Source organism: Triturus cristatus, chromosome 8 (genome assembly GCF_964204655.1).
Source record: "Triturus cristatus chromosome 8, aTriCri1.1, whole genome shotgun sequence".
Classification (NCBI taxonomy): Eukaryota; Metazoa; Chordata; class Amphibia; order Caudata; family Salamandridae; genus Triturus; species Triturus cristatus.
The window spans coordinates 737611133-737623814 of NC_140591.1; the positions used below are offsets into that span (position 1 = coordinate 737611133).

Sequence of the window (12682 nt, forward strand, 5' to 3'; positions counted from 1 at the left end):
AAACACTCCACTAAAATAAGATTCCTGTTGGTGCCAACAATTCTCCATGTTAATGCTTGTTCTAGGTGAGCAGTGAACTGATTGCAGGGCTCTTTTGAAAGCAAGGTCTGAGAACCAACAGATACATCCACACGCCGATTACTTTAGTGTTTTGAGAGAATTCCCTTTCTTGGAACGAGATTGCATGAAATAATCTTCAGGGCTTGGACAATTCCATGGCAAAACGGCACCTATCAACATTGTAGCCAACACAATATAACAACTGTTTCTGCCCGGTTTCGAACCGGGGACCTTTCGCGTGTGAGGCGAACTTGATAACCACTACACTACAGAAACAGATACCTACAGTTGATTTTTCTGTAATGAAACTGCTCCGAACTGGCTATTCCATGGGCCTCTGGCTTTAGATTTCTTTCATGCAACCTGCCCGACATCCCTAGCTGAACGCTCGTACATGCCATGCAAGACCAGATGTTTGGTATTAGCTCAGACTGGGCAGGGCTGAAGCATGAGACTCTAGCAAAGAATTATCCACTACTGCAAAGAAAAAATTGATGTTGGTTTTGAAACGCAAACTTCAAAACAACTTGAAAAGAGTACCAAGAAAAGGGCTCGTCCGGGATTTGAACCCGGGACCTCTCGCACACAAAGCGAGAATCATACCCCTAGACCAACGAGCCCTCAAAATCCTCTTACCTCTCAAAAGCTAATACCGGCTCTAAGCCCGCAATGAAGATCATGCTGGTATCTTTATGATGCTTGGTCTGTGAATACGCATGAAAGTCAGTCTCAACTTACCCTTTCTCAAACGATAGCACTATCATTTACAAGTGTCTCCTTTTATTCCGTCCCAGCTTTGGACACGTCTTACAGGAAGTCAGCCCTTATTTATATATTTCTGCAGTGGCTGAAGCTTAATGAGAAAGAGTAACAAGTTGTTCATAACAACATAAGAAACACATTGTGCATTTTCTCTCAAATACTCCTTCACTTTGTGCCAAAAGAAATACCAAGGTGAATACCTAGGCCACAGATTCAAGCTAAAGATCTTCCTGGTGAAGGCAAGGCGCAATAAAAACTGCATATCGCTGGACTAAAGCATTCCTTGCATAGCCTCTAACATCATAACATAACTGAGCTGCTAGCAGCAAGCTAACCAATACCTTTCTGAAATGAGAATGACATGTGCTTATCTGCTCAATCAGTGCTCAATCAGGCGAGATTTAGAAAAGGTGGAAAGGGTCCAAGTGGATGCCCCTTCCTTTTTAGGGTGGGTCCTGCTGACTATCATAGGATTGCTTGTAAAAGTGGTCAGGGTCAGAGGAAAAGCTGCCAACACTTCTTAGCGTTCTCTATAGATGCAGCCATTTTCTGTGACTGTAATTTCGGCCTTTTCCCAGAAGTCTCTATTCTGCCTATGCAAATTAACAAAAGCAGTGCTTATTCCTCACTTGCTCAAAGGTCCTTCCTGTCCAGAAAGCTCTGATTAAGCATGCTTATTTTCTTTTTCTGGGATATTTTAAATTGTTTCGCTGTCCAGTCTGTGGCAGTAGAAAGCTGCTTATGATGCCAGGTTTTGATGAATCCCCAAGGTACAAGTACAGAGGAATATATCAGTCTCTAGGATATGGAACTTTTAGCTAACACATCACAATATGTGATGCTTGCCAAGAAAACACTACATTCTGGAGCGCTGATGATCAGAACATTCTGCTCCTGAAGGATAGAAAAGACAGCTTGATTGAAATAAAGTCTGTTTATATTGACGCTCTCTCTCTCCCTATATATACATACATGCGTACACACACACACACAGGTATGTCATGCATTTCTTCAGATTTGTTTCAACCATTTACCATTTATTGGAGAATCCCTACTTTTCAAGTGAGTGCAAATGAAGTCATCTCTGGCACTTTTTGTGCAAAGTAAGAGACGCACATGACACCTTTTTATAAAAGTCATCGGTTTCTTTGTTACTGTGTACTTTCAAAGCATGGGGCTTTCACACGTCAGGTAAACCTGATTACCACTACACAACAAAAGCAGATGCAGCTTTCTTATCTATGTCGTGATAGAACAGTTGTGAATTGAGTAGAAGAAGGGCCCTGATGTGATACTTATTACATGCAGCCTGTAAGATAGTCAAACATGCAGGCTAGGAAGGAAGATGCAAATATCAATGTATTAGAAAAACACCTAAAGGCGAGTGATATGCTTTCATTCATGCATGGCTAGGAAAAATCGCCATACTGTTGCAAACATTCTTACACCACCAACTGGAAATAAATGATTCTGACATTAAACGTAAAGGTGACAATGCATTTGTATCATCACCTTGAGAAGGATCATCTTGGAATTGAGCCGAGGGCCTCTGCACTCAAAGCCAGAAACACTCCACTAAAATAAGATTCCTGTTGGTGCCAACAATTCTCCATGTTAATGCTTGTTCTAGGTGAGCAGTGAACCGATTGCAGGGCTCTTTTGAAAGCAAGGTCTGAGAACCAACAGATACATCCACACGCCGATTACTTTAGAGTTTTGAGAGAATTCCCTTTCTTGGAACGAGATTGCATGAAATAATCTTCAGGGCTTGGACAATTCCATGGCAAAACGGCACCTATCAACATTGTAGCCAACACAATATAACAACTGTTTCTGCCCGGTTTCGAACCGGGGACCTTTCGCGTGTGAGGCGAACGTGATAACCACTACACTACAGAAACAGATACCTACAGTTGATTTTTCTGTAATGAAACTGCTCCGAACTGGCTATTCCATGGGCCTCTGGCTTTAGATTTCTTTCATGCAACCTGCCCGACATCCCTAGCTGAACGCTCGTACATGCCATGCAAGACCAGATGTTTGGTATTAGCTCAGACTGGGCAGGGCTGAAGCATGAGACTCTAGCAAAGAATTATCCACTACTGCAAAGAAAAAATTGATGTTGGTTTTGAAACGCAAACTTCAAAACAACTTGAAAAGAGTACCAAGAAAAGGGCTCGTCCGGGATTTGAACCCGGGACCTCTCGCACCCAAAGCGAGAATCATACCCCTAGACCAACGAGCCCTCAAAATCCTCTTACCTCTCAAAAGCTAATACCGGCTCTAAGCCCGCAATGAAGATCATGCTGGTATCTTTATGATGCTTGGTCTGTGAATACGCATGAAAGTCAGTCTCAACTTACCCTTTCTCAAACGATAGCACTATCATTTACAAGTGTCTCCTTTTATTCCGTCCCAGCTTTGGACACGTCTTACAGGAAGTCAGCCCTTATTTATATATTTCTTCAGTGGCTGAAGCTTAATGAGAAAGAGTAACAAGTTGTTCATAACAACATAAGAAACACATTGTGCATTTTCTCTTAAATACTCCTTCACTTTGTGCCAAAAGAAATACCAAGGTGAATACCTAGGCCACAGATTCAAGCTAAAGATCTTCCTGCTGAATGCAAGGCGCAATAAAAACTGCATATCGCTGGACTAAAGCATTCCTTGCATAGCCTCTAACATCATAACATAACTGAGCTGCTAGCAGCAAGCTAACCAATACCTTTCTGAAATGAGAATGACATGTGCTTATCTGCTCAATCAGTGCTCAATCAGGCTCAATCAGGCGAGATTTAGAAAAGGTGGAAAGGGTCCAAGTGGATGCCCCTTCCTTTTTAGGGTGGGTCCTGCTGACTATCATAGGATTGCTTGAAAAAGTGGCCAGGGTCAGAGGAAAAGCTGCCAACACTTCTTAGCGTTCTCTATAGATGCAGCCATTTTCTGTGACTGTAATTTCGGCCTTTTCCCAGAAGTCTCTATTCTGCCTATGCAAATTAACAAAAGCAGTGCTTATTCCTCACTTGCTCAAATGTCCTTCCTGTCCAGAAAGCTCTGATTAAGCATGCTTATTTTCTTTTTCTGGGATATTTTAAATTGTTTCGCTGTCCAGTCTGTGGCAGTAGAAAGCTGCTTATGATGCCCGGTTTTGATGAATCCCCAAGGTACAAGTACAGAGGAATATATCAGTCTCTAGGATATGGAACTTTTAGCTAACACATCACAATAGGTGATGCTTGCCAAGAAAACACTACATTCTGGAGCGCTGATGATCAGAACATTCTGCTCCTGAAGGATAGAAAAGACAGCTTGATTGAAATAAAGTCTGTTTATATTGACGCTCTCTCTCTCCCTATATATACATACATGCATACACACACACACACAGGTATGTCATGCATTTCTTCAGATTTGTTTCAACCATTTACCATTTATTGGAGAATCCCTACTTTTCAAGTGACTGCAAATGAAGTCATCTCTGGCACTTTTTGTGCAAAGTAAGAGACACACATGACACCTTATTATAAAAGTCATCGGTTTCTTTGTTACTGTGTACTTTCAAAGCATGGGGCTTTCACACGTCAGGTAAACCTGATTACCACTACACAACAAAAGCAGATGCAGCTTTCTTATCTATGTCGTGATAGAACAGTTGTGAATTGAGTAGAAGAAGGGCCCTGATGTGATACTTATTACATGCAGCCTGTAAGATAGTCAAACATGCAGGCTAGGAAGGAAGATGCAAATATCAATGTATTAGAAAAACACCTAAAGGCGAGTGATATGCTTTCATTCATGCATGGCTAGGAAAAATCGCCATACTGTTGCAAACATTCTTACACCACCAACTGGAAATAAATGATTCTGACATTAAACGTAAAGGTGACAATGCATTTGTATCATCACCTTGAGAAGGATCATCTTGGAATTGAGCCGAGGGCCTCTGCACTCAAAGCCAGAAACACTCCACTAAAATAAGATTCCTGTTGGTGCCAACAATTCTCCATGTTAATGCTTGTTCTAGGTGAGCAGTGAACCGATTGCAGGGCTCTTTTGAAAGCAAGGTCTGAGAACCAACAGATACATCCACACGCCGATAACTTTAGTGTTTTGAGAGAATTCCCTTTCTTGGAACGAGATTGCATGAAATAATCTTCAGGGCTTGGACAATTCCATGGCAAAACGGCACCTATCAACATTGTAGCCAACACAATATAACAACTGTTTCTGCCCGGTTTCGAACCGGGGACCTTTCGCGTGTGAGGCGAACTTGATAACCACTACACTACAGAAACAGATACCTACAGTTGATTTTTCTGTAATGAAACTGCTCCGAACTGGCTATTCCATGGGCCTCTGGCTTTAGATTTCTTTCATGCAACCTGCCCGACATCCCTAGCTGAACGCTCGTACATGCCATGCAAGACCAGATGTTTGGTATTAGCTCAGACTGGGCAGGGCTGAAGCATGAGACTCTAGCAAAGAATTATCCACTACTGCAAAGAAAAAATTGATGTTGGTTTTGAAACGCAAACTTCAAAACAACTTGAAAAGAGTACCAAGAAAAGGGCTCGTCCGGGATTTGAACCCGGGACCTCTCGCACCCAAAGCGAGAATCATACCCCTAGACCAACGAGCCCTCAAAATCCTCTTACCTCTCAAAAGCTAATACCGGCTCTAAGCCCGCAATGAAGATCATGCTGGTATCTTTATGATGCTTGGTCTGTGAATACGCATGAAAGTCAGTCTCAACTTACCCTTTCTCAAACGATAGCACTATCATTTACAAGTGTCTCCTTTTATTCCGTCCCAGCTTTGGACACGTCTTACAGGAAGTCAGCCCTTATTTATATATTTCTGCAGTGGCTGAAGCTTAATGAGAAAGAGTAACAAGTTGTTCATAACAACATAAGAAACACATTGTGCATTTTCTCTCAAATACTCCTTCACTTTGTGCCAAAAGAAATACCAAGGTGAATACCTAGGCCACAGATTCAAGCTAAAGATCTTCCTGGTGAAGGCAAGGCGCAATAAAAACTGCATATCGCTGGACTAAAGCATTCCTTGCATAGCCTCTAACATCATAACATAACTGAGCTGCTAGCAGCAAGCTAACCAATACCTTTCTGAAATGAGAATGACATGTGCTTATCTGCTCAATCAGTGCTCAATCAGGCGAGATTTAGAAAAGGTGGAAAGGGTCCAAGTGGATGCCCCTTCCTTTTTAGGGTGGGTCCTGCTGACTATCATAGGATTGCTTGTAAAAGTGGTCAGGGTCAGAGGAAAAGCTGCCAACACTTCTTAGCGTTCTCTATAGATGCAGCCATTTTCTGTGACTGTAATTTCGGCCTTTTCCCAGAAGTCTCTATTCTGCCTATGCAAATTAACAAAAGCAGTGCTTATTCCTCACTTGCTCAAAGGTCCTTCCTGTCCAGAAAGCTCTGATTAAGCATGCTTATTTTCTTTTTCTGGGATATTTTAAATTGTTTCGCTGTCCAGTCTGTGGCAGTAGAAAGCTGCTTATGATGCCAGGTTTTGATGAATCCCCAAGGTACAAGTACAGAGGAATATATCAGTCTCTAGGATATGGAACTTTTAGCTAACACATCACAATATGTGATGCTTGCCAAGAAAACACTACATTCTGGAGCGCTGATGATCAGAACATTCTGCTCCTGAAGGATAGAAAAGACAGCTTGATTGAAATAAAGTCTGTTTATATTGACGCTCTCTCTCTCCCTATATATACATACATGCATACACACACACACACAGGTATGTCATGCATTTCTTCAGATTTGTTTCAACCATTTACCATTTATTGGAGAATCCCTACTTTTCAAGTGACTGCAAATGAAGTCATCTCTGGCACTTTTTGTGCAAAGTAAGAGACACACATGACACCTTATTATAAAAGTCATCGGTTTCTTTGTTACTGTGTACTTTCAAAGCATGGGGCTTTCACACGTCAGGTAAACCTGATTACCACTACACAACAAAAGCAGATGCAGCTTTCTTATCTATGTCGTGATAGAACAGTTGTGAATTGAGTAGAAGAAGGGCCCTGATGTGATACTTATTACATGCAGCCTGTAAGATAGTCAAACATGCAGGCTAGGAAGGAAGATGCAAATATCAATGTATTAGAAAAACACCTAAAGGCGAGTGATATGCTTTCATTCATGCATGGCTAGGAAAAATCGCCATACTGTTGCAAACATTCTTACACCACCAACTGGAAATAAATGATTCTGACATTAAACGTAAAGGTGACAATGCATTTGTATCATCACCTTGAGAAGGATCATCTTGGAATTGAGCCGAGGGCCTCTGCACTCAAAGCCAGAAACACTCCACTAAAATAACATTCCTGTTGGTGCCAACAATTCTCCATGTTAATGCTTGTTCTAGGTGAGCAGTGAACCGATTGCAGGGCTCTTTTGAAAGCAAGGTCTGAGAACCAACAGATACATCCACACGCCGATTACTTTAGTGTTTTGAGAGAATTCCCTTTCTTGGAACGAGATTGCATGAAATAATCTTCAGGGCTTGGACAATTCCATGGCAAAACGGCACCTATCAACATTGTAGCCAACACAATATAACAACTGTTTCTGCCCGGTTTCGAACCGGGGACCTTTCGCGTGTGAGGCGAACTTGATAACCACTACACTACAGAAACAGATACCTACAGTTGATTTTTCTGTAATGAAACTGCTCCGAACTGGCTATTCCATGGGCCTCTGGCTTTAGATTTCTTTCATGCAACCTGCCCGACATCCCTAGCTGAACGCTCGTACATGCCATGCAAGACCAGATGTTTGGTATTAGCTCAGACTGGGCAGGGCTGAAGCATGAGACTCTAGCAAAGAATTATCCACTACTGCAAAGAAAAAATTGATGTTGGTTTTGAAACGCAAACTTCAAAACAACTTGAAAAGAGTACCAAGAAAAGGGCTCGTCCGGGATTTGAACCCGGGACCTCTCGCACCCAAAGCGAGAATCATACCCCTAGACCAACGAGCCCTCAAAATCCTCTTACCTCTCAAAAGCTAATACCGGCTCTAAGCCCGCAATGAAGATCATGCTGGTATCTTTATGATGCTTGGTCTGTGAAAACGCATGAAAGTCAGTCTCAACTTACCCTTTCTCAAACGATAGCACTATCATTTACAAGTGTCTCCTTTTATTCCGTCCCAGCTTTGGACACGTCTTACAGGAAGTCAGCCCTTATTTATATATTTCTGCAGTGGCTGAAGCTTAATGAGAAAGAGTAACAAGTTGTTCATAACAACATAAGAAACACATTGTGCATTTTCTCTTAAATACTCCTTCACTTTGTGCCAAAAGAAATACCAAGGTGAATACCTAGGCCACAGATTCAAGCTAAAGATCTTCCTGCTGAATGCAAGGCGCAATAAAAACTGCATATCGCTGGACTAAAGCATTCCTTGCATAGCCTCTAACATCATAACATAACTGAGCTGCTAGCAGCAAGCTAACCAATACCTTTCTGAAATGAGAATGACATGTGCTTATCTGCTCAATCAGTGCTCAATCAGGCGAGATTTAGAAAAGGTGGAAAGGGTCCAAGTGGATGCCCCTTCCTTTTTAGGGTGGGTCCTGCTGACTATCATAGGATTGCTTGTAAAAGTGGTCAGGGTCAGAGGAAAAGCTGCCAACACTTCTTAGCGTTCTCTATAGATGCAGCCATTTTCTGTGACTGTAATTTCGGCCTTTTCCCAGAAGTCTCTATTCTGCCTATGCAAATTAACAAAAGCAGTGCTTATTCCTCACTTGCTCAAAGGTCCTTCCTGTCCAGAAAGCTCTGATTAAGCATGCTTATTTTCTTTTTCTGGGATATTTTAAATTGTTTCGCTGTCCAGTCTGTGGCAGTAGAAAGCTGCTTATGATGCCAGGTTTTGATGAATCCCCAAGGTACAAGTACAGAGGAATATATCAGTCTCTAGGATATGGAACTTTTAGCTAACACATCACAATATGTGATGCTTGCCAAGAAAACACTACATTCTGGAGCGCTGATGATCAGAACATTCTGCTCCTGAAGGATAGAAAAGACAGCTTGATTGAAATAAAGTCTGTTTATATTGACGCTCTCTCTCTCCCTATATATACATACATGCGTACACACACACACACAGGTATGTCATGCATTTCTTCAGATTTGTTTCAACCATTTACCATTTATTGGAGAATCCCTACTTTTCAAGTGACTGCAAATGAAGTCATCTCTGGCACTTTTTGTGCAAAGTAAGAGACGCACATGACACCTTTTTATAAAAGTCATCGGTTTCTTTGTTACTGTGTACTTTCAAAGCATGGGGCTTTCACACGTCAGGTAAACCTGATTACCACTACACAACAAAAGCAGATGCAGCTTTCTTATCTATGTCGTGATAGAACAGTTGTGAATTGAGTAGAAGAAGGGCCCTGATGTGATACTTATTACATGCAGCCTGTAAGATAGTCAAACATGCAGGCTAGGAAGGAAGATGCAAATATCAATGTATTAGAAAAACACCTAAAGGCGAGTGATATGCTTTCATTCATGCATGGCTAGGAAAAATCGCCATACTGTTGCAAACATTCTTACACCACCAACTGGAAATAAATGATTCTGACATTAAACGTAAAGGTGACAATGCATTTGTATCATCACCTTGAGAAGGATCATCTTGGAATTGAGCCGAGGGCCTCTGCACTCAAAGCCAGAAACACTCCACTAAAATAAGATTCCTGTTGGTGCCAACAATTCTCCATGTTAATGCTTGTTCTAGGTGAGCAGTGAACCGATTGCAGGGCTCTTTTGAAAGCAAGGTCTGAGAACCAACAGATACATCCACACGCCGATTACTTTAGAGTTTTGAGAGAATTCCCTTTCTTGGAACGAGATTGCATGAAATAATCTTCAGGGCTTGGACAATTCCATGGCAAAACGGCACCTATCAACATTGTAGCCAACACAATATAACAACTGTTTCTGCCCGGTTTCGAACCGGGGACCTTTCGCGTGTGAGGCGAACGTGATAACCACTACACTACAGAAACAGATACCTACAGTTGATTTTTCTGTAATGAAACTGCTCCGAACTGGCTATTCCATGGGCCTCTGGCTTTAGATTTCTTTCATGCAACCTGCCCGACATCCCTAGCTGAACGCTCGTACATGCCATGCAAGACCAGATGTTTGGTATTAGCTCAGACTGGGCAGGGCTGAAGCATGAGACTCTAGCAAAGAATTATCCACTACTGCAAAGAAAAAATTGATGTTGGTTTTGAAACGCAAACTTCAAAACAACTTGAAAAGAGTACCAAGAAAAGGGCTCGTCCGGGATTTGAACCCGGGACCTCTCGCACCCAAAGCGAGAATCATACCCCTAGACCAACGAGCCCTCAAAATCCTCTTACCTCTCAAAAGCTAATACCGGCTCTAAGCCCGCAATGAAGATCATGCTGGTATCTTTATGATGCTTGGTCTGTGAATACGCATGAAAGTCAGTCTCAACTTACCCTTTCTCAAACGATAGCACTATCATTTACAAGTGTCTCCTTTTATTCCGTCCCAGCTTTGGACACGTCTTACAGGAAGTCAGCCCTTATTTATATATTTCTTCAGTGGCTGAAGCTTAATGAGAAAGAGTAACAAGTTGTTCATAACAACATAAGAAACACATTGTGCATTTTCTCTTAAATACTCCTTCACTTTGTGCCAAAAGAAATACCAAGGTGAATACCTAGGCCACAGATTCAAGCTAAAGATCTTCCTGCTGAATGCAAGGCGCAATAAAAACTGCATATCGCTGGACTAAAGCATTCCTTGCATAGCCTCTAACATCATAACATAACTGAGCTGCTAGCAGCAAGCTAACCAATACCTTTCTGAAATGAGAATGACATGTGCTTATCTGCTCAATCAGTGCTCAATCAGGCTCAATCAGGCGAGATTTAGAAAAGGTGGAAAGGGTCCAAGTGGATGCCCCTTCCTTTTTAGGGTGGGTCCTGCTGACTATCATAGGATTGCTTGAAAAAGTGGCCAGGGTCAGAGGAAAAGCTGCCAACACTTCTTAGCGTTCTCTATAGATGCAGCCATTTTCTGTGACTGTAATTTCGGCCTTTTCCCAGAAGTCTCTATTCTGCCTATGCAAATTAACAAAAGCAGTGCTTATTCCTCACTTGCTCAAATGTCCTTCCTGTCCAGAAAGCTCTGATTAAGCATGCTTATTTTCTTTTTCTGGGATATTTTAAATTGTTTCGCTGTCCAGTCTGTGGCAGTAGAAAGCTGCTTATGATGCCCGGTTTTGATGAATCCCCAAGGTACAAGTACAGAGGAATATATCAGTCTCTAGGATATGGAACTTTTAGCTAACACATCACAATAGGTGATGCTTGCCAAGAAAACACTACATTCTGGAGCGCTGATGATCAGAACATTCTGCTCCTGAAGGATAGAAAAGACAGCTTGATTGAAATAAAGTCTGTTTATATTGACGCTCTCTCTCTCCCTATATATACATACATGCATACACACACACACACAGGTATGTCATGCATTTCTTCAGATTTGTTTCAACCATTTACCATTTATTGGAGAATCCCTACTTTTCAAGTGACTGCAAATGAAGTCATCTCTGGCACTTTTTGTGCAAAGTAAGAGACACACATGACACCTTATTATAAAAGTCATCGGTTTCTTTGTTACTGTGTACTTTCAAAGCATGGGGCTTTCACACGTCAGGTAAACCTGATTACCACTACACAACAAAAGCAGATGCAGCTTTCTTATCTATGTCGTGATAGAACAGTTGTGAATTGAGTAGAAGAAGGGCCCTGATGTGATACTTATTACATGCAGCCTGTAAGATAGTCAAACATGCAGGCTAGGAAGGAAGATGCAAATATCAATGTATTAGAAAAACACCTAAAGGCGAGTGATATGCTTTCATTCATGCATGGCTAGGAAAAATCGCCATACTGTTGCAAACATTCTTACACCACCAACTGGAAATAAATGATTCTGACATTAAACGTAAAGGTGACAATGCATTTGTATCATCACCTTGAGAAGGATCATCTTGGAATTGAGCCGAGGGCCTCTGCACTCAAAGCCAGAAACACTCCACTAAAATAAGATTCCTGTTGGTGCCAACAATTCTCCATGTTAATGCTTGTTCTAGGTGAGCAGTGAACCGATTGCAGGGCTCTTTTGAAAGCAAGGTCTGAGAACCAACAGATACATCCACACGCCGATAACTTTAGTGTTTTGAGAGAATTCCCTTTCTTGGAACGAGATTGCATGAAATAATCTTCAGGGCTTGGACAATTCCATGGCAAAACGGCACCTATCAACATTGTAGCCAACACAATATAACAACTGTTTCTGCCCGGTTTCGAACCGGGGACCTTTCGCGTGTGAGGCGAACTTGATAACCACTACACTACAGAAACAGATACCTACAGTTGATTTTTCTGTAATGAAACTGCTCCGAACTGGCTATTCCATGGGCCTCTGGCTTTAGATTTCTTTCATGCAACCTGCCCGACATCCCTAGCTGAACGCTCGTACATGCCATGCAAGACCAGATGTTTGGTATTAGCTCAGACTGGGCAGGGCTGAAGCATGAGACTCTAGCAAAGAATTATCCACTACTGCAAAGAAAAAATTGATGTTGGTTTTGAAACGCAAACTTCAAAACAACTTGAAAAGAGTACCAAGAAAAGGGCTCGTCCGGGATTTGAACCCGGGACCTCTCGCACCCAAAGCGAGAATCATACCCCTAGACCAACGAGCCCTCAAAATCCTCTTACCTCTCAAAAGCTAATACCGGCTCTAAGCCCG

The 12682-nt window shown here is 41.9% G+C and overlaps 7 non-coding genes across 7 annotated transcripts; all 7 read right to left on the bottom strand.

Moving 5' to 3' along the window:
* Positions 1-2650: 2650 nt before the first annotated feature.
* Positions 2651-2723, bottom strand: TRNAV-CAC (transfer RNA valine (anticodon CAC)). The gene has a single exon. It is a non-coding gene; the product is annotated as a tRNA-Val (tRNA).
* A 272-nt stretch (positions 2724-2995) lies between these two features.
* Positions 2996-3067, bottom strand: TRNAP-UGG (transfer RNA proline (anticodon UGG)). Its single transcript has one exon. It is a non-coding gene; the product is annotated as a tRNA-Pro (tRNA).
* Positions 3068-5392: 2325 nt separating this feature from the next.
* On the bottom strand, positions 5393-5464 carry TRNAP-UGG (transfer RNA proline (anticodon UGG)). Its single transcript has one exon. It is a non-coding gene; the product is annotated as a tRNA-Pro (tRNA).
* Positions 5465-7779: 2315 nt separating this feature from the next.
* TRNAP-UGG (transfer RNA proline (anticodon UGG)) lies at positions 7780-7851 on the bottom strand. Its single transcript has one exon. It is a non-coding gene; the product is annotated as a tRNA-Pro (tRNA).
* Positions 7852-9821: 1970 nt separating this feature from the next.
* Positions 9822-9894, bottom strand: TRNAV-CAC (transfer RNA valine (anticodon CAC)). The gene has a single exon. It is a non-coding gene; the product is annotated as a tRNA-Val (tRNA).
* Positions 9895-10166: 272 nt separating this feature from the next.
* TRNAP-UGG (transfer RNA proline (anticodon UGG)) lies at positions 10167-10238 on the bottom strand. The gene has a single exon. It is a non-coding gene; the product is annotated as a tRNA-Pro (tRNA).
* Positions 10239-12563: 2325 nt separating this feature from the next.
* TRNAP-UGG (transfer RNA proline (anticodon UGG)) lies at positions 12564-12635 on the bottom strand. Its single transcript has one exon. It is a non-coding gene; the product is annotated as a tRNA-Pro (tRNA).
* Positions 12636-12682: the final 47 nt, after the last annotated feature.